At 53.6% G+C, this 21,882-nt stretch overlaps 2 long non-coding RNA genes across 2 annotated transcripts in view; one reads left to right on the top strand and one right to left on the bottom strand.

Annotated features, from left to right (window-relative positions):
• Positions 1-20,701, top strand: part of LOC112204409 (uncharacterized) — a 28,359-nt gene extending 7,658 nt beyond the window's left edge. The window contains exons 2-3 of the long non-coding RNA XR_002938051.3: positions 5,339-7,997; positions 13,005-20,701. This is a non-coding gene — a long non-coding RNA (uncharacterized LOC112204409). The remainder of the gene's footprint in view (positions 1-5,338; positions 7,998-13,004) is intronic.
• Positions 322-5,410, bottom strand: LOC107976825 (uncharacterized). Its single transcript, XR_001721102.3, has 3 exons — positions 5,325-5,410; positions 900-1,022; positions 322-724 (listed from the first exon to the last, which is right to left on the bottom strand). It is a non-coding gene; the product is annotated as an uncharacterized LOC107976825 (long non-coding RNA).
• Positions 20,702-21,882: the final 1,181 nt, after the last annotated feature.

The raw sequence follows: 21,882 nt of genomic DNA on the forward strand, positions 1-21,882 counted from the left end.
CAACATCCAGCAGGAAGGCCGAACCCTCCCCTCCTGGGCCCTTCCCTGGCCCTGGCTTCCCTGGGATGAGGGGTGGCTAGGTGTCCGCCTCGCTGGGCTGCAGGGACCCAGGACACGGGGGAGGGGGCTGATTCCAGCCAACCCACAGCAGGCCTCCACCCCAGGAGCCAGAGGGGATGCGCTCTCTGGCCTCTTCCACAGCCCTCCCGGGGGTGGTGGGCTGGGTTTGGCGGAGGGTCTCGGGGGTGTGTGCAGGGCTGTTACCGGCAGGTGCTGGGAGGTAGGGGGTGGCTGGGGCAGGACAGGAAGGTCACTCTAGCCTGAGGATAATTTCCACTTTATTTTACAATTCCAAAATGAAGAGTGATTTTCTTGCTTCTTGTTTGAGCTGGGCTGTGACATGTGCTTCCTCTCGAAGAGCCAGTGGATTTGATGAGAAGCACCGAGAGCACCGCCCGGCTCCCGGCATCTGCGAGGCCTCGCACAGGTCCTGTTCTGACGGCAGCGCTGATCAACGCTCTCCACAAACCCCACGAGGGTCGGAGGCGTCCGCATCACCTGCCCGCATACGGGGAAGGGCTGGGAGGCTGCAGGGCTGAGTCACCGCCGGGCACCCACTCCCTGCCAGCCCCCGGGAAGGACAGGGGCAGACGCGGCTCTTTCGCTTAGCCTCAGGGAGGTGGAATCACACAATTTTAGAGCCTTTATTTTAAGGAAAAGAGAGCTGCGTAAAAATAAATAAATAAAAAAATAAAGAGACTTTATTTTAGGGCAGTTGTAGGCTTACAGCCAAATTGAGAGAAGGTACAGAGGTCCCACGCCACAGCCCTCGCCCCCACGTGCGCAGCTCCCCCCGCACCGGAGCGGTTCGTCTGTGACACGGGTGAACCTGCACTCACGTGTCGCAGTCACCCGGGGCCCACGGTGTAATTGGGGTCACTCCGTGTAGCACATTCAGGGTCTGGGCAAGTGTATGAGGGCACGTGGCTGCCAGGACAGTATCAGGCACGGACGTCTCTGCCCTAAAATCGTCCGAGAGGCACCCTCTTTACGTGGACAGTTTAATGCATTTGGGCAAATGAGCACCCCCGTGTAATCGTCACCGCCAAGGATGGATAGGATGTTTCCCACCCCTCCGAAGTCCCTCACACTCTGCCTGGCCCTTGGCAGCCCCGACGTGCTCTCTGCTGCCTCTGGGAGATTTGTGTTTTGGGAGCCAAGTGGCCAGTGCCCTGTGCTCAGCACGATGGCCTTTTTTTTTTTTTTTTTGAGACAGAGTCTCACTCTGTAGCCCAGGCTGGAGTGCAGTGGCACAATCTTGGCTCATTGCAACCTCCGCCTCCCTGGTTCAAGCGATTCTCCTGCCTCAGCCTTCTGAGTAGCTGGGATTACAGGTGCACACCACCATGCCCGGCTAATTTTAGTAGAGATGGGGTTTCACCATGTTGGTCAGGACAGTCTCGATCTCCTGACCTCAGGTGATCCACTTGCCTTGGCCTCCCAAAGTGCTGGGATTATAGGTGTGAGCCACTGCGCGTGGCCGTGATGGGTTAGGGATGGTCTGTGCTGTGTGTGTCTGTGACTCAGTACTGCTTCGTAGGAGTCCACAGTCTGAGTGGGCCATGGTTCATTCACTCATTCATTCATTTATTTAGAGATGGAGTCTGGCTCTGTCGCCCAGGCTGGAGTGCAGTGGCACGATCTCGGCTCACTGCAAGCTCCGCCTCCTGGGTTCACGCCATTCTCCTGCCTCAGCCTCCCACGTAGCTGGGACTACAGGCACCCGCCACCACACCTGGCTAATTTTTTAAATTTTTAGTAGAGACGGGGTTTCACTGTGTTAGCCAGGATGGTCTTGATCTCCTGACCTTGTGATCTGTCTGCCTCGGCCTCCCAAAGTGCTGGGATTACAGGCATGAGCCACCGCACCTGGCCTATTTATTTATTTTTTGAGACAGGGTCTCACTCTGTCACCCAGGCTGGAGTGCAGCGGCGCAATCTCAGCTCACTGCAACTTCCGCCTCTGTGGTTCAAGTGATTCTCGTGCCTCAGCCTCTCGAGTAGCTGGGATAACAGGTACACGCCACCATGCCCAACTCCAGGGCCACAGTTTATATGAACACATTTTAATTTCAGAGAGAAGAGAGTTTGGAAAAAAAATTTAAAAATAATAACAAACAACGAAAGGGTCCCCCCACTTCTCACAAGACTCAACATAGGATTACCACAGTCTCCAAAACTCCACTGCTAGGTACATTCCCCGAGAGCAGGGATTCAAACAGACGCGCAATGTACACACAGAGGCGTGCTCACAGGAGCCGAGAGGTGGATACACCCGGATGCCCATCCACGGATGAGTGCATTGACAAGCCAAGGCCCATCCGTACAGTGAGACACTGCTGAGCCGTAAAGAGGAATGAAGCTCTGGCCAGGGGCGGTGGCTCACATCTGTAATCCCAGCACTCTGGGAGACCAAGAAGGGTGGATTGTTTGAGCTCAGGAGTTCAAAACTAGCCTGTGCAACTTGGCAAAACCCTGTCTCAAATATTAAAACAGGGGAAAAAAATATTAAAAAAAAAAAAAAAAGGAATGAGGCCCGGGGCGGTGGCTCACGTCTGTAATCCCAGCACTTTGGGAGGCTGAGGCAGGAGGATCAGTTTAGGTCAGGAGTTTGAGACCAGCCTGGCCAACATGGTGAAACCCCGTCTTTACTAAAAATACAAAAATTAGCCGGGTGTGGTGGTGCGTGCTTTTAGTCCCAGCTACTCAGCAGGCTGAGCCTGGAGAATCGCCTGAACTCCGGAGGCAGAGGTTGCAGTGAGCTGAGATTGCGCCACTACACTCCAGCCTGGGCGACAGAGCGAGACTCCGTCTCAAAAAAAAAAAAAAAAAATTAACACTAGGCCAGGCGTGGTGGCTCACACCTGTAATCCCAGCACTTTGGGAGGCCGAGGCGGGCGGATCTCCTGAGGTCAGGAGTTCAAGACCAGCCTGACCAACATGGTGAAACCCTGTCTTTACTAAAAATACAAAAATTAGCTGGGCATGGTGGCTCGCACCTGTAATCCCAGCTACCTGGGAGGCTGAGGCACGAGAATTGCTTGAACCCGGGAGGTGGAGGTTGCAGTGAGCCGAGATCACGCCACTGTGCTCCAGCCTGGGCGACAGAGCAAGACTCCAACTGAAAAAAAAAAAAAAAAAAAAATGGAATGACACCCTGGCAGGAGCTGCGGCATGGATGAGCCCTGAGTGATTCCATTGACAAGGGATGTCCGCAGCGGGCAGGGCCATAGAGACAGGAAGCAGCTTAGTGGTTACCAAGGGCCGCAGGAGGGGAGAACGGGGATACACACCTGAGGTGCGTGGAGTTTCAATCTGGGAGCATGAACAAGTTTTGGACATAGACAGTGGTGGTGATTGCACCCTATTGTGAATAGAATTCCCCTGAGGGACACCTAAAAATGGCTAAAGTGGCACAGCAGTGTGGAGGTTCCTCAAAACATTAAACATTGCATGTAACCCAGCAATCCCTCTTCTGGGTATAGACCTAAAGGAAATGAAATCGATGTGTCTAAGAGATAGCTGCAGGCCACGGGCGTCGCACGCTGTTCATAATAGCCAAGAAACAAAGTTAGTGCATGCAAGGATGAATACGTGTGGCGGATACACACAGCGGGGCACTGCTCACCCTTCAGCAAGGAGACCTGTCACTTGTGATCACATGTGTGAACTTGGAGGTCACAATCTTTTTTTTTGAGCCAGAGTCTCACTCTGTCGCCCAGGCTGGAGTGCAGTGGTACAGTCTCGGCTCACTGCAACCTCTGCCTCCTGGTTCAAGCAATTCTCCTGCCTCAGCCTCCTGAGCAGCTGGGACTACAGGGGCCCGCCACCACACCCGGCTAATTTTTTAGTATTTTTTAAGTACAGATGGGGTTTCACCATATTGGCTAGGCTGGTCTCGAACTCCTGACCTTAGGTGATCCTCCTGCCTCGGCCTCCCAAAGTGCTGGGATTAAAGGCGTGAGCCAGTGCGCCTGGCCTAAGGTCACAATCTTAAGTAAAATAGGCCAGGCACAGAAAGACAAATCCCACATGCTCTCACTCATATGTGGAGTGTGAAATAGTGGAGCTTAGAAGCAGAAAGTGGGGTAGTTGCTCCCGGGGTGGGCGGGGCGGGGTGGCCAGATGTTGGCGGAAGGCCACAAAGTTTCAATTGAGGAGTGGGTGCAAGATCTATGGGACACAAAGTTTCAGTTGAGGAGTCGGTGCCAAGATCTATGGGACACCCAGCGACTTGAGTGAATAAAGGCACTGTGCTCTTGAAAATTTCCAAGAGAGTCTTTCTCATCACCACAAAGGCAAGCACGGGAGGTGATGTAGGTATGAACTGGCTTGACGTAGCTGTTCCCGAATGTCCACATAGACCATAACGTGCCATGTACCATAAATATGTACCATGTTTGTCAATTAAAAAACAAACAGGCAGGGCGTGGTGGCTCACGCCTGTAATCCCAGCACTTTGGGAGGCCAAGGCGGGCAGATCCCTTGAGGTCAGGAGTTCAAGACGAGCCTGACCAACATGGCAAAACCCTGTCTCTACTAAAAATACAAAAATTAGCCGGGCTTGGTGGCAGGCACCTGTAATCCCAGCTACTCGTGAGGCTGAGGCAGGAGAATTACTTGAACCTGGGAGGCAGAGGTTGCAGTGAGCCGAGATTGCCCCACTGCACTCCAGCCTGGGCAACAGAGTGGGACTCTTAAAAAACAACATGTTGTCTTAAAAAACAACAACAATAACAAAAAAATAAATAAAATAAGTAGTCAGTGCACTGGAGAAAGAAAAGAATATAAAATACAATGCCTAATTGTTAAAAAAAAAAAAAAAAAAGGTAGGCAATAAGACTTCAGAGGAGAGGCCGGGCGCAGTGGCTCACGCCTGTAATCCCAGCACTTTGGGAAGCTGAGGTGGGTGGATCACCTGAGGTCAAGAGTTCGAGACCACCCTGGCCAACATGGTGAAACCCCATCTCTACTAGAAATATAAAAATTAGCCAGGCATGGTAGCGCATGCCTGTCATTCCAGCTCCTCAGGAGGCTGAGGCACAAGAATTGCTTCAGCTCGGAAGGTGGAGGCTGCAGGGAGCCGAGATCATGCCATTCCACTCCAGCCTGGGCCACAGAGTGAGATTCGGTCCAAAAAAAGACTTCAGAGGAGACCCTGCCTCCTGGTGCTCTGTACATTCTTCCCCTAAACTGGGCTCAACTTCCTTGTTTTATGTAAAAGTTGGGCAGATGGAATGAAGCCCTCAGAGCATTCAACTTACTTCATAATTTTCAGAGCCAGCCGGGAGTGCAGTGGGGAGAACTTTCCTGTGGACGTCCTGTGTTCTCCAGACGCAGAGAACCCTCGTCAGCCGAGGGGGAGGTCACTTCCGAATCCACAGATGGCGTGTGAGTGCATGGCGAGCGCCTCCAGGACACACTTACTGTTCCCTCGCTCTGGCCAGACGCCAGCCGGACCCTGTGTGTGCGCGCCGTGCTGCTCTTTGCAGCTGCCTGCAAGGGGTTCCTGCGAAGACCAGCACCTTGGGGAAGAGCCTGCGGCTGAACTTGAACTCGCGGCTACCTGAGTCAGGCCTGTGCTTTTTCACCTCTGCGGAAGATGTCAGAGCGTTTCCCTAGCAATGTTTTAGAAATTACTTCTGTCTGGAAAAAAATGGAAAAAATGGCAAATTATGTTATGTATAATTTGATAATTTTAAAGAATTAATGATGTAATTATTACTCAAACCCACTGAATTGTACGTTTTATTATTATTATTACTATTTTCTTTTTTTTCTTTCTTTCTGTTTTTTTTTGAGACGGAGTTTCACTCTTGTCGCCCAGGCTGGAGTGAAATGGTGCAATCTCAGCTCACCACAATCTCTATCTCCCGGGTTCAAGTGATTCTCCTGCCTCAGCCTCCCAAGCAGCTGGGATTACAGGCATGCACCACCACGCCCATTCAATTTTGTATTTTTAGTAGAGATGGGGTTTCTGTATGTTGGTCAGGCTGGCCTTGAACTCCCAACCTCAGGTGATTCGTCTGCCTCGGCCTCCCAAAGTGCTGGGATTACAGGCGTGAGCCACTGCGCCCGCTTATTATTATTATTAATTTTATTTTATTTTATTTTATTTATTTGAGACAGAATCTCCCTCTGTCACCCAGCCTGGAGTGCAGTGGCGCGATCTCAACTCACTGCAACCTCTGCTTCCCAGGTTCAAGTGATTCTCCTGCCTCAGCCTCCCGAGTAGCTGGAATTACAGGTGCCCACCACCACGCCCGACTAATTTTTGTATTTTTAGTAGAGACAGGGTTTCACCATATTGGCCAGGCTGGTCTCAAACTCCTGACCTGGTGATCCACCCGCCTCAGCCTCCCAAAGTGCTGGGATTACAGGCATGAGCCACCGAGCCCGGACTGAATTGTACATTTTAAATGGGTGAATTGTATGGTATATAAGTGATTTCTTAATAAAGCTGTTATTTTTATTTTATTTTCAAGGTGGAGTCTCACTCTGTCTCCCAGGCTGGAATGCAGTGGCACGATCTCAGCTCACTGCAACCTCTGCCTCCTGGGCTCAAGCAATTCTCCTGCCTCAGTCTCCCTAGTAGCTGGGATTACAGGCGCCTGCCACCACACCCAGCTAATTTTTGTATTTGTAGTAGAGACAGCATTTCACCATGTTGGCCAGGCTGGTCTCAAACTCCTGACCTCAGGTGATCTGCCCACCTCGGCCTCCCACAGTGCTGGGATGACAGGCATGAGCCACTGTGGCCAGCCATAAAGGTGTTATTCAAGAAAAAGAAGAAATGCCTCAGACCTGAATGCTTCCCACCATCTTGGCTGAGCGTTTGACCACATCGGTGGATGCCCCACTGGGTTGCATTCTAGTCCGTGCCAATGGCCTCTGCGGGGGCTCCTTCCAATCCCTTGAGACGTGGGCCATGTTGTAGGGGATGCTGGGAGTCAGTGGGAGGTGTGAGCACTGAGGGGCCCCCAGTCCTGGAGAGGAAGCCTTCTGGGCTGCGGGTCTCTCTCCTGCCAGGCATCCCGGGCACCATGCAGCCCCTGCCACCCTGGGCTCAGCCTGCCCCGTGCCCTCTGCAGTCCTTCCTCAGCCAAGGGCAGCTCCTGGAGTTTAGGGGATGGGAGTGGATTCCTTCTGGGGTGGGTGGAACCTCTCCTCCGCCCAGCTCAGCAGACCGGCTGTGAGGTTGCCGCGTGGGCACCATGGGCAGTCGGGGGTAAGGATGGATGCCTCTCGGTCGCTGATGCGGGGCTCACGCTGGGCTGGCACTTTAAGACAGATGCCGGAGGAGCAGCCAGGGGTGTCTGTGGGGCACATGGGCCGGGCCAGGCCAGCGCCTCTCTGGGACCTCAAGCAGGAGAGTGGTCGGTCCAGCCCGGGAGGGAGCCTGTGGCTAGGCCTGTGCAGGAGTCGGGGGGGACCCTCGGTGGGGACCCTCCCGGCAGCCGAAACTGGGGGAGGGAGAGCAGAACATCTGGCCCTGCTGGGTTGGGGCTGATGCTTCTGTTTAGCCTCAGCAGCCCCCCTGGGGTTGATTTCCTAGAGCTCCTACACCCCCAGTTTGTCCGGGGCCCCAGCCGTAGCTGCTACTGGGGGCCTCAAACTCCCCCAGGGCAGCCAGGACCCCAGGGGCTGTGGAGCCAGGGGCAGAGTGGAGGTGGGGGTCGGGGGAGGGCTGCAGCTGGGCCCATAGTCCCCACCCTGCAGGCCGGAGCAGGAAGGGCTGGCGGGAGCCAGGGACAAAAGGCGGACGTGCAGCCGGCCATGTGTGTCCTTATCAGAGGCCGCACTCCCAGCACAGCAGCCTGCGCGGAAACGCTCCTCTCCGCCGCCTTCCTGCCTGGAAGCCCGGAGGCGGAGGCGCTGGAGGCCCCCACCCAGCAGGACGGGACGCTGAGGGGAGCAAGGGGAGCAAGGGGAGCCAGGTGGGGGCAGATGTGCAGGATGGGTCAGGGGCAGCGGGGTGGGAGGCCCAGCCTCTGGGGTCTGGAGGGTTAGCTGAGTCCTTCACGCTGCACTGATCTGTGGGGCCGCTGTGATGTGGGTGCTAACGCTCTCCCCACCCGTTGGATGGGGAAACTGAGGCCCAGGGCGACAGTGACCTCTCGAGGTCAGGCCCCAGCTAGGTGAGGCACAAACTCAGTCCAGAGGCGGCCCCTGGGGCTCTGCCGTCCACCCAGGCTCTGGCTGACAAGGGGCCCTCCTGCTGTGCTGGCTCCTGAAGGGGATGGCCGGGACTGGGCCCAGCTGCCCTCTGGTGGATGTGGGGCCACCCCAGTCAGGGTGGGGCTGCCAGGGTCCATGCTCCCTCCCGCCCTCGGACGTGCAGACTTGAAGAACGCTGGCGGGCGGGCTTGGGGGCCTAGCACCGGCCAGGTCACCAGTGCTACCTTCCTCGGAGTGAATCTGCCGGAGGACTGAGCTGGGGTCCGGGAACGGCTTCCTAGCAGGCCCTGCAGCCTATTCTGCCCCAGGCGTAAGTCATGCTCCCTCCCTGGGAGGACATGGCTGCTGGTGGGGTGCTGAGGCCACATCCAGTCCTCTTGGCTTCTTGAGGTTGGGGTGATGACTGCCCCCAGCACGTGAAACCCATGGGTAGGCGGTGGGGACTGTGTTCCTGCCCTGATGACACCTGCTGTGGGAAGGCGCCAGAGCCCCTGCAGGCCCCCACTTCTGCAGAAGCACGGGGGATGGGGAGCGGGGGGCGTGGGAGAGGCCCACAGAGGCTTGTGCCCCTCTAACCTGTTCCGTGGTGACAGGGCTCTCCCTTGCCTCCCGGGGAGGCATCCTGAGCCCAGTGGCTAGATTCAGGTCGTGGCCCTGCTGTGGGAGGGACCTTTGCGTCCCTGACTGACAATGGGTGAGCCAGGCCGTGAGAGTCTTTTTCTGTTGGCCGTGGCTGGAGCCTGTGACCTGCAGGCCAGAGAGCGCAGGGCCACCCGCAGTCGCCGACCGGGCGCATTGTCATCTGTGGATCTGGCTGTGCCTCAGTTTCCCACCCATCAACTGGGGCTGGGGCTGTAGCTGAGTAGCGCTTCCTTGGGGGGTGGGAGAGGAGAGGCTGCCATATCCAGAGCACGTCCGCCCTAGGCCCTGGCCCGGCCCGGGGCCCTGCCTCCGCTAATTTGAGAGGATAGAGGAAGTCCCCTGTGGCCTCTCCCCTTCTCAGCTGACCTCACCCATCTGGGGCTGCACAGGAAATGCCCGGGTGTGCTGGGGCCTGACCCTTCTGCAGAGCCGGGGCCCCAGCGCCAGCCGCCCGCCATCTGCTGACCTCTGGCCAGGCTCAACGCCACACTCTCCAAGGCCGACTCAGAGCCCTGGGAAAGGGTCAGGGGCTCCCACCTCTGTGCTGAGCTCATCAGGGAGGGGCTCAGCACCTGGTCACCTCTGTGTCCTCACACCCCAGGCTCTGCCTGGCTGCTGCCTGCCTGGTGGTCAGTGCCTGTCACCCCCACTGTCCCCTCCAGGCCACAGGAAGAGTCTGAGCAGGGAGAACCCTGGTCTCACGGGCTCCCAGGGCCCTGGCACCGAGGGTGTGAGGAGCCTCTCCTGGGACAAAGGCCGAGGGGTTCCGGGGGTCCTTGGCCTCCATGGCCGTTGGCATGGGGCCCCCCCAACGACCCGCAGCCGGCAGATGGGGCGGCGGCTGCAGTTCCCCCAATGCTCACAGCGCGGCGGTGTTTCCCCGCGGAAGCTGCCCTGGACCAGTGGCCTCTACCCTGCTGCTGCCAGCCTTGGGCGGGGCTCCCTGCACGTGGGACACGCACCCCTCCCACCCTGACAGCCTGTGCGTCCCGCCCTGCGTGGCTTCTCTCCAAAGGCTCTTAAGATTCGAGGAGAGGGGCGGAGAGAGGACCTGGCTTGGTTGGGAAGTGGGGCCTGGGACCCTGGGACCCTGTGCTCCGACCCCACCTGCAAGGCTGTGCCCTCCGCAGGGGGCCGTCCGGGGGGGCCCTGCCCGCGGGGTCACTGCCGGGGTCCTGCAAGCAGCCAGCGGGCACCGCTGTCACCACATTTCACATTCTGGGGAGCTCTGGGCACAGCCTCCAGGGAAAGCCTGGCCGCCGACTCTGGCCCCCTGACTCCTGAATCCTGCGAGTCACACGGCGGCACGGCCTGCATATCGGGGAGGATGGCAGGCTGGGCTGTCCTGAGGTGACCAGGGAATGCCAGACGCTTTGGGGTGAGGGTTTGCTTGCCGGCTTTGGGGCAGGCCAAGGGATTCTGCAGGGGCAGTAGGTCCCCGCGATCTTCTGGGGAGGGGCCGGCTGCCAAATCTCTGGGATTCAAACGTGGAAAACCCACAGGGGGCATTCCCGTGATGACTGAAAGAAGAAGTGGCAGCATCACAGCTGAAGGGAGGCTGTCAGAGTGACCAGAGTGGCCAGTCCAGAGGAGACGGGTGGGGCAAAGGTCTCCAGGAGGCCAGGCGATGCCTTCAAGAAAAGAAATGGAAAGGAGCGATGACCTGATGCGTGTGAGAACACAGGGACGAGCCTTGCGGCTCCGTGGGAGAGCTCGGGTGAGGACCACCCGTGCCGCGGCGACCTCTAATTGTCACCCAAGCTGTGCCCTCCCATTTCATGGTAAAAGGGGTTTCACTGGGCTCAAGGCTGTCCAGCTAAAGACCACGTTTCCCAGCCTCCTTGCAGACTCTAACTTAGCCTGTGACCAAGTTCTGGTCAATGGGACCAGAGCAGGAGTGGGAGGTGTCACTTCCGGATCTTCCCATTAAAAGAAAGGGTCATTCTCTGGGAGAACCCACCCTGAGGTGTCCTGGCCGTAGCCACCTTCAAAATGCTCTCTGTGTGTATGGGAGATACTATACCCTAGAATCTCAGAACATGCCAGAACGCTGAAATGCCCTTCTACCTTTGGATTTACAGCCCCCTCCAGATAAATTAAGAAATTCAGTATTTCTCCACTCTTAGCTGGATTCTAAAGTTCTGTATATCTCATGATGATGTGTATTTTTATAGCAGCCTTTTAACAGAACTAGTTAATTTGGTGTATATGAATTTTTCTCGAAGATCTGGTCCAAACTATATTCAGTTTTCCGCCCAGAATTATCAGATTGAAGGTGGTTGGTTTTTATTTATTTTTTCTTTTATTCCTTTTTTTTTTTTTGAGACAGAGTTTCACTCTTGTTGCCCAGGCTGGAGTGCAATGGTGCGATCTCAGCTCACTGCAAGGTCTACCTCCCAAGTTCAGGTGATTCTCTTGCCTCAGCCTCCCAAGTAGCTGGGACTACAGGTGCCCGCCGCCACACCTGGCTAATTTTTGTATTTTTAGTAGAGTTGGGGTTTCACCATATTGGCCAGGCTGGTCTCGAACACCTGACCTTGTGATCCACCTGCCTCGGCCTCCCAAAGTGCTGGGATTACAGGTGTGAGCTACCGTGCCTGGCCAGGGTCACTCTCTTGTTGACCCTTCCTTCCCTCCTGCAGGCAGGGAGATGGTGAGAGGTGGAGCAGCCCCTTTGGTCCTGAGCCAGAAGCCGCGTGTTGAGAGCGGCAGGGAAGCCCATCAGCCTCGGGACTTTCATGTGAGGGAGAAACCAACTCTATCATGTTTAGATTCCTGTTGTTTTGGTTCTTTGCCTCAGTAACTTAACCAATATTCTAACTAAGCAAGTGAAAAAGGAAGCAACTTTGAATTCCAGGAAAAACAAAAAGTTGTAAAAAGGAAATGCATTTATCATATAGTACTTGGCTCAAGAGTGAACAATTACAGAGTTATACTAATGCAAGTGCTGACTATCCGTGTGAAGAATTTGGGATCCGTCATCTGTTTGAAGGTGGGAGGGGAGAAGGGCATGCACTGGCCAGGAGAGACGGGAAAGTGAGATCCTCATCTTCTGGTAGGAAGTCAACAGGAAGCTTCAAGGACCTGCATGATGAGCATATTATTTCAAAACAGGGAGTAATGCCGGCTAGAAGAGCTAAGTTGGCTAAAAGAATTTTAAGTGGGCCAGGCGCGGTGGCTCACGCCTGTAATCCCAGCACTTTGGGGAGCCGAGGCGGGTGGATCACGAGGTCAGGAGATGGAGACCATCCTGGCTAACACGGTGAAACCCCATCTTTACTAAAAAATAAAACAAATTAGCCGGACTTGGTGGTGGGTGCCTGTGGTCCCGGCTGCTTGGGGGGCTGAGGCAGGAGAATGGGGTGAACCTGGGGGGCGGAGCTTGCAGTAAGCCGGGATGGTGCCACTGCACTCCAGCCTGGGCGAGGGAGCGAGACTCTGTCTCAAAAAAAAAAAAAAAAGGAATTTTAAGTGATCACTTCTGGAGTTGGAGTTGCTATTTTCTCTATGTCTTGGGGAAACTTTTAAACTAAGTGCACACATTGCTTTTAAAATTTAAAAAAACACAGCCAGGTGTGGTGGCTCATGCCTGTAATCCCAGCACTTTGGGAGGCCGAGGGGGGAGACTCGCTTGAGCCCAGGAGTTTGAGACCAGCCTGGGCAACACAGCAAGACCCCATCTCCACAAAAACACTGAAACATTGGCCAATGTGCTGCCTGTAGTCCCAGCTACTTGGGAGGCTGAGGTGGGAGAATCACTTGAGCCCGGGAGGAGGCTGCAGGGAGCTGTGTTAGTGCCACTGCACTCCAGCCTGGGCGACAGAGTGAGACCTTTTCTCAACAAAAAAATAAAAATAAAAATATAAACATTAAAAATTTTTAGTTAATAGGCCCTGAACTGAGCCTTTGTGTGCAAACATTCGTGGAAAACGTGGGGGGAAAGAGGAGGTCTTGTCTGGTGTGTGGGGCAGGCTTGTGCGGCACAGCAGACAGGGAGGAGCTGGCAGGTGAGTGACAGCCCCAGGTCAGGCAGGGACAGATGCTCAAGGGCACCAGGCTGAGGGGCCGGGAGGCCCAATCTTAGGCATGGGGAACCAACCAGGCCACTTCTTTCTTTTCTCCAGAAAATTATCACCTGCTGAGCCCCCTTGCTGCTGCTCTCTGGGCGTGCACTGTGAGTGCACTGTGGAGTTTACGGACACCGGCCCCCGCGACGGTGGAGTTTACGGGGACCGGCCCCCGCGACGGTGGAGTTTACAGACACTGGCTCCCGCGACGGTGGAGTTTACGGGGACCGGCCCCCGCGACGGCGGAGTTTACGGGGACCGGCCCCCGCGACGGTGGAGTTTACGGGGACTGGCCCCCGCGACGGTGGAGTTTACGGGGACCGGCCCCCGCGACGGTGGAGTTTACAGACACTGGCTCCCGCGACGGTGGAGATTACGGGGACCGGCCCCCGCGACAGTGGATTTTACAGACACCGGCCCCCGCGACGGTGGAGTTTACAGACACTGGCTCCCGCGACGGTGGAGTTTACGGGGACCGGCCCCCGCGACGGTGGAGTTTATGGGGACCGGCTCCCCCGACGGTGGGGGCCCACGAGTCCCAGCATCTGCAGCAGAGTCGCCGGATTGCATGAGGTCAGCGAGTGTGTCCACTGCAGACCCTGCGGCACCATCCAAAACCACATTGAGAATATTTCCATTACTCTAGGAAAAGCTTCTCCGTCCAGCTGAGGCGGGATGTCATAGACTTACCCTCCTACCCGAAACAGCCAAAAAGCAAAACAAAACCAGACAAAACGCAGACACATGGCTTCCAAGACACGGGACACCAGGCATTAGAGGACAGTAACCCTGAGTGATGGGAACAGCCGTGCCCTAGTCACCCGTGCTCACTGCCCTGGGAGGCAGTCCGGGCTGTGGGTGGGAAGGGGGAACCCACGCAGGTCCCAGTGGACCCCCGAGGCTGGACAGACCGAGGCGGCTCGAGTTCATGGACACAGTACCAGAGTGGAGAGGGTCGCACAGAGAGGGACCCTGAAGACCTGGATGGGACCCCTGGAGTATCTGGAAGAGCATGGCCCTGCGGATCCCCATAAGGAAACTCCCCAGGGTGGGTAAAAAGGCACCCGGAAGGATGAGAGGGAACAGGGCCCGACTCCTGGAGGGCTGAGGACAGTGTCTCTCCCCATCAGCCAAGCAGGAAATCTCGTAACTCACGGGGCCTTGGGTGAAGCCCTTGGGAAGGGCTTGCCTCGGCGGGGGACGATCAGCCTGAGCCCGAGCTGTGCTCTGAGCCCTCCTACCAAGCCATAAAAGCAAGACTAGAAAGGATCAAACTGCCTCCAGATCACTTAACCGCACGTCCAGGACAAAGCTGAAGATTTCCAGGAAGACAAAAATCCCCGGCACCCAGCCAGGTGAAATTCACAAGGACTGGCGTCCAAAGGAAGAGGACCTGCCAGGCAATGGGAAAAGCAGGAGAACGGGACCCATGATGAGAAAAATGATGTAATCGAAACCATCCCAGGGCTGGGTGCGGTGGCTCACGCCTGTCATCCTAGCACTTTGGGAAGCTGAGGTGGAGGATCACTTGAGGCCAAGAGTTCAAGACCAGATGGGGCAACATAGTAAGACCCCATCTCTATGATTAAAAAAAAAAAAAAAAAAAAGGTAAAACCATCCCAAAGTTGACACAGATGTGAGAATGAGCAGAGGGGGGCATTGAAGCAGTCGTTTTTGCTGTGTTCCCTCTGTTCAGAAGTTAAGTAGAACCACAACTCAATGTCCCGAGCTCATTAGGATGGTTACTATTCAAAAAAAGAAAGTGGCCAGGTGCGGTGGCTCACGCCTGTAATCCCAGCACTTTGGGAGGCCAAGGCGGGTGGATCACAAGGTCAGGAGTTCGAGACCAGCCTGACCAATATGATGAAACCCCCATCTCTACTAAAAATACAAAAATTAGCTGGGTGTGGTGGCAGGCGCCTGTAATCCCAGCTACTCAGGAGGCTGAGACAGGAGAATTGCCTAAACCCGGGAGGTGGAGGTTGCAGTGAACCGAGATCGCGCCATTGCACTCCAGCCTGGGCAACAACAGCGAAACTCCATCTCAAAAAAAAAAAAGAAGTAACAAGTGTTGTTCAGGGTGTGGAGAGATGGGAGCCCTAGTGTGATGTTGTGGAATGTAAAATGATGTAGCCACTGTGGGAAGCAATATAGCAGTTCCTCAAACAATAAATAAATGGCCCAGGCGGGTGGCTCACACCTGCAATCCCAGCGCTTTGGGAGGCTGAGGCGGGCAGATCACCTGAGGTCAGGAGTTCAAGACCAGCCTGGCCAACGTGGTGAAACCCTGTCTCTACTAAAAATACAAAAAATTAGCTGGGAGTGATGGTGGCCACCTGTAATCCTAGCTACTCGAGAGTCTGAGGCAGAGAATTGCTTGAACCCAGACATGGAGGTTGCAGTGAGCCAAGATCATGCCACTGCACTCCAGCCTGGGTGACAGAGCGAGACTCCGCCTCAAAAAAAAAAAATATATATATATATATAAAATAAATAAATAAATAAGCCCAGTGTGGTGGCTCACACCTGTAATCCTAGTGCTTTGGGAGGCTGAGGTGGGCAGATCACCTGAGGTCAGGAGTTCAAGACCAGTCTGGCCAACATGGTGAAACCCCATCTCTACTAAAAATACAAAAAATTAGCTGGGCGTGGTGGCGGGTGCCTGTAATCCCAGCTACTCGGGAGGCTGAGGCAGAAGAATCGCTTGAACCCAGAAGGCAGAGGTTGCAGTGAGCCAAGATTGCGCCACTGCATTCTGGCCTGGGAGAGAGAACGAGACTCTGTCTCAAATAAATAAATAAATAAATAAATGGGCCCAGCACGATGGCTCACACCTGTAATCCCAGTGCTTTGGGAGGCTGAGGCGGGCAGATCACCTGAGGTCAGGAGTTCGAGACCAGCCTGGCCAACATGGTGAAACCCCGTCTCTACTAAAGATACAAAAAATTAGCCAGGTGTGGTGGCAGGCCCCTGTAATCCCAGCTATCTGGGAGGCTGAGGCAGGAGAATTGCTTGAACCTGGGAGGTGGAGGTTGCAGTGAGCCGAGATCATGCCATTGCACTCCAGCCTGGGCGACAGAGCGAGATTTCATCTCAATAAATGAATGAATGAATCAATCAATACAAATTTAAAAAATAAAACAGATGGAAAATTCTGTCCGGAGCACTCGGGGAAGGCAGGGCCAGGCCTTGCACTGCCGCACTCCCGGCTGGTGTTTTGACACCTGTGCTTTCAGCTCCCAGGAGCAGAGCTGGGCTTCACTCATCTTCCCCCTCCTCTGGCTTCCCCCCATGTGACTGCAGGCTACGTTTTAAAGATTTTTACATCAACTTTTAATTTCAGAATAGATTTAGACTTACATAAAGGTTTCTCTTCTTTTTTTTTTTTCTGAGATGGAGTCTCGCTCTGTTGCCCAGGCTGGAATACAGTGGCGCGATCTCAGCTCACTGCAACCTCCGTCTCCTGGGTTCAAGTGATTCTCCTGCCTCAGCCTCCCGAGTAGCTGGGATTACAAGCATGTGCCACTGTGCCCGGCCTCCAGTTTTTGTATTTTTAGTAGAGACGGGGTTTCACCATGTTGGTCAGGCTAGTCTCAAACTCCTGACGTCATGATCCACCTGCCTCAGCCTCCCAAAGTGCTGGGATTACAGGCATGAGCCACCGTGCCCAGCTAAGACTTACATAAAGGTTTCAAAATGAACCCGAGAGTCCTGTTAAGTTTTCACCGAGGAGGCCTGGGGCATGAGTCCATACAGCAAACTGCAGCCTGGCATGGCCTGAAGGCCACAGAAGGCTGGCCTCTTGTCACAGGGACTGGGTCCAGGTCACCGCAGCTGCCAGCTGTCAGTTGCCAGTGGCCGCTGATTTCAAGGCAAAGTGCCCAGTGGCCACCACCAAAACTGCCTCTGCGCATCACTTCCCTTTCCATGAACGTTGTGCAGCTCCAGGTTTGAATTTGTCCTGGTTCTAAGCCAATTTCAGAATTGTGAATGAAAGCCAATTAAGATTTTTAAGCTGAATTTGTTGCAATGTTGTTTCGTGACAGTTCCATACAGCCCGCACACAGTTTCTCTGATTATTTAACGTCTTACATTCGTGAGATGTGTTTGCTACCATTGATGAACTGGTATGTACTGGCAACTCTCTGTAATTTTTCTTTTTTTTTTTTTTTTTGAGATGGAGTCTTGCTCTTTTGCCAGGCTGGAGTGCAGTGGCGTGATCTTGGCTCACTGCAACCTCCACCTCCTGGGTTCAAGCGATTCTCCTGCTTCAGCCTCCCTAGTAGCTGGGACTACAAGCACGCGCCACCACACCCGGCTAATTTTTGTATTTTTAGAGATGGGTTTCACCATGTTGGCCAGGATGGTCTCGATCTCTTGACCTCATGATCTGCCTGCTTCGGCCTCCCACTGCGCCTGGCTGCATCTCACTGTAATTTTAATTTGCATTTCTCTGGTTCTACAGATGTTGAGCACTTTTCTGTGTTTTTTTATTTTTATTTTTTATTTATTTAGTTTTGTGTTGGAGTCTCACTCGGTCACCCAGGCTGGAGTGCAGTGGCAAGATCTTGGCTCACTGCAACTTCTGCCTCCCTGGTTCAAGTGATTCTCCTGCCTCAGTCTCCCAAGTAGCTGGGATTACAGGTATGCACCACCACATCCAGCTAATTTTTGTATTTTCAGTAGAGATAGGGTTTTACCATGTTGGCCAGGCTGGTCTTGAACTCCTGACCTCAGGTGATCAGCCTGCCTCAGCCTCCCAAAGTGCTGGGATTACAGGTGTGAGCCACCGCACCTGACCCCCACCTTTCTATGTTTATTGGCCATTTGTGTAATATCTTTTTTTTTTTTTTTTTTTGAGGCAGGGTTTCACTCTGTTGCCGAGGCTGAAGTGCAGTGGCATGATTTTGGCTCACTGCAACCTCCATCTCCCGGGTTCAAGCGATTCTCCTGCCTCAGCCTCCCAAGTAGCTGGGATTAGAGGGCCGACTACCACACCAAGCTAATTTTTGTATTTTTAGTAGAGACGAGGTTTCACATGTTGGCCAGGCTGGTCTCGAACTCCTGAGCCCAGCTGATCCACCCACTTCGGCCTCCGAAGCTCCTGGGATCACAGTTGTGAGCCACTGCACCCAGCCATGAATGCAAATCTTTTGTCAGAGATATCTACAATGAATATTTTTCCCAGTCTCTGGATTGCCTATTCATTTTCTTCATGGTATCTTTTGATCAGCAAAAAAATTGATTTTGATAAAAATCTACTTTGCTGTCAATTTCTTTTCTTGTATGTCTGGTGTTTCTGTGACCTGAAAGAAGTCTTTGCCTACCCCAAATTGTGACGATTGTCCCTCGTCTTCTTCCAGAAGGTCTTGGATTTTATGTTTAAGTCTATGGGACTCATCTTGATTTCATTTTTGTGCAGAGGGAAATAAAGTTAAGGTTCAATTTTTTTCTTTCTTTCTTTTTTTTTTTTTTTTTTTGAGACAGCCTGTTGCCCAGGCTGGAGTGCAGTGGCACAATCTCGGCTCACTGCAGCCTTCACCTCCCAGGTTCATGTGATCCTCCCACCTCAGCCTTCCGCTCCCGAGTAACAGGGATTACAGGCATGTGCCGCCATACCTGGCTAATTTTTGTATTTTTAGTAGAGACAGGATTTCGCCATGTTGGCCAGGCTGGTCTCAACCTCTCAGGCTCAAGAAATCCTCCTGTCTCAGCCTCCTGAGTAGCTGGGACTATAGGTGCGTGCCACCATGCCCAGCTAATTTTCAAAAATTTTTTTATAGAGACAGGGTCTTGCTGTGTTGCCCAGGCTGGTCTCCAACTCCTGGGCTCAAGCGACCCTCCCACCTTGGCCTCCCAAAGTGCTGGGATTACGTGAGCCACGACGCCCGGCCTTAAAAGGATTTTCTACATGTCGGATCATGTATGTCTTCCTTTCCTTTTCCTGCCCTATTGCCCCGGGACTTCCTGCACGGTGCAGAGAGAGGTGGTGAGAGAAGCCCCCCGGCCCTGGTCCCCACCTCAGCTGGGGCCTTCTGTGGTTCACCGTCAGCCATGGCTTCAGCGATGGGTTTGGATAGATGGTCTTGTCAGTGTAGTTGGCTCCCTTCCATTGCTGGTTTGCTGAGAGTCTGCACCACGAACGATGACGCATTTTGTCATGATTTTGCCCGAGGGGATTACATGGATTTTTTTCTTATTCTGTTAACATGAATGTGAAAGTTGTCAGAATAAATATAAGGTCACTGGTGTTAAAACAACAACAGGCTGGGCACGGTGGCTCACGTCTGTAATCCCAGCACTTTGGGAGGCTGAGGCAGGAGGATCACCGGAGGTCAGGAGTTCCAGACCAGCCTGACCGACACGGTGAAACCCCGTGTCTACTAAAAATACAAAAATTAGCCTGGTGTGGTGGCATGTGCCTGTAATTCCGGCTACTCGGGAGGCTGAGGCAGGAGAACCGCTTGAACCCGGGAGGCAGAGGCTGCAGGGAGCCGAGATCGCACCACTGCACTCCAGACTGGGCAATGAGAGCAAAACGGCATCTCAAAAACCAACAAAACAACACCACCACCACCACCAAACCGTGACAAACAGAGCTGGGCGAGGTCATGAAGAGATGTGTCATGCCTGTGCCTGAGGAAAAAGACTATGGGCAGCACAGCCCTGCACGAAGGCCTTGAGACCCAAACAATGCTTCTCCGAGGATGTCTGCTCAGCCACCGCCTGTCCAACCTCTGACTGGCCTCACCCCAGCTGTTGGTATTTGTAGCCAAGGATAATTTTCAAAACAACATGATTCTCCCCATTTTCCCTTAGAAACCCTCCTCTTCCTTTCCCTACAGGAATATGCACGTAGTTTACAGAGGCCAAGCATTCCCTTTGCAGCTTGCTAGTCCCAAATAAACCGCTCTTCTTTTAGGGAGTCCCTCTCTGTCTGTCTGTTAGCTGGACATGGTAAATTATGCTGATTGACTTTAGAAAGCTGAATCCTGGCCGGGCACAGTGGCTCACGCCTGTAATCCCAGCACTTTGGGAGGCTGAGGTGGGTGGATCACGAGGTCAGGGGTTTGAGACCAGCTTGGCCAATATGGCGAAACCCTGTCTCTACTAAAAATACAAAAATTAGCCGAGCGTGGTGGCACGCACCTGTGATCCCAGCTACTTGGCAGGCTGAGGCGGGAGAATCACTTGAACCTGGGAGGCGGAGGCTGCAGTGTTGCAGTGAGCCAGAATTGCACCACTGTACTCCAGCCTGGGTGACAGAGCAAGATTCCATCTCAAAAAAAAAAGGGGCCAGGCGCGGTGGCTCACACCTGTAATCTCAGCACTTTGGGAGGCCGAGGTAGGCGGACACAAAGTCAGGAGATTGAGACCATCCTGGCTAACACGGTGAAACCCTGTTTCTACTAAAAATACAAAAAAATTAGCCGGGTGTGGTGGTTGTTGCCTGTAGTCCCAGCTACTCAAGACGCTGAGGCAGGAGAATGGTGTGAACCCGGGAGGTGGAGCTTGCAGTGAGCTGAGATTGCGCCACTGCACTCCAGCCTGGGTGACAGAGCAAGACTCCATCTCAAAAAAAGAAAAAAGAAAGCTGGATCCCTTGCCTTCCTGGGATAAACTCCCCTTGGTCTTGATGTAGTATCCTCTTTATATATTGCACAATTCGATTTACTTTGCATTTATTTCATTACAACTTTTGTGTCTATGTGTTTTTAAAAAAATTATTCTATTTGCTTTTTTTTTTTTTTTTTTTTTTTTTTTGAGATGAAGTCTCGCTTTATTGCCTGGGCTGGAGTGCAATGGCACGATCTCGGATCACTGCAACCTCCGCCTCCCGGGTTCAAGTGACTCTCTTGTCTCAGCCTCCCAAGTAGCTGGGATTACAGGTGCACGCCACCACCCGACTAATTTTTGTATTTTTAGTAGAGACGGGTTTTCACCATGCTGACCAAGATGGTCTCAAACTCCTGACCTCAAGAAATCCGCCCTCCTTGGCCTCCCAAAGTGCTGGGATTACGGGCATGGCCACCGCGCCCGGCCTCTATTTGCTTTTCAGGCAAGTGTTCTAGAAACTGTTTTGTGTCCATGTCTATGAGGAAAGTTGGCCTGTAATTTCCTTTTCCCATGATATCTCTTCTGGTTTTGAGCTTGTGGTAATGGTGGCCTCTTAAACTTGTATTTCTGGGAAGAGTCTGTGTAGAATGGATATTATTTGTTCCCTAAATGTTTGGTTGCATCCACCAGGGAAGACATCTGGGCCAGGAATTGTCTTTGTGGGAAGGTTTTAGTTGTATATGGAATTTCTTTACTAGATCTAGGGCCATTTTGGTGATGAAACTTCTTCTGCCAGATCCAACAATTGGTGTCTTTCAAGGAATTTTTCTATGTCATCTAAGTTGGGAAATTTGTGGTCATAAAGCTGTTAATAAACCTGACACGTTCACTCTCTCGGTGTCTCTGGGAGGTGAGACGGCGCCTCCTCTCCTTCCTGACACGTTCACTCTCTCGGTGTCTGTGGGAGGTGAGACGGCGCCTCCTCTCCTTCCTGACATGTTCACTCTCTCGGTGTCTGTGGGAGGTGAGACGACACCTCCTCTCCTTCCTGACACGTTCACTCTGTCGGTGTCTGTGGGAGGTGATATGGCGCCTCCTCTCCTTCCTGACACGTTCACTCTCTCGGTGTCTGTGGGAGGTGAGACGGCGCCTCCTCTCCTTCCTGACACGTTCACTCTCTCGGTGTCTGTGGGAGGTGAGACGGCGCCTCCTCTCCTTCCTGACACGTTCACTCTCTCGGTGTCTGTGGGAGGTGAGACGATGCCTCCTCTCCTTCCTGACACGTTCACTCTCTCACTGTCTGTGGGAGGTGAGACGGCGCCTCCTCTCCTTCCTGACACGTTCACTCTCTCGGTGTCTGTGGGAGGTGAGACGACAC

This window comes from Pan troglodytes, chromosome 11, assembly GCF_028858775.2.
Source record: "Pan troglodytes isolate AG18354 chromosome 11, NHGRI_mPanTro3-v2.0_pri, whole genome shotgun sequence".
NCBI lineage: Eukaryota > Metazoa > Chordata > Mammalia > Primates > Hominidae > Pan > Pan troglodytes.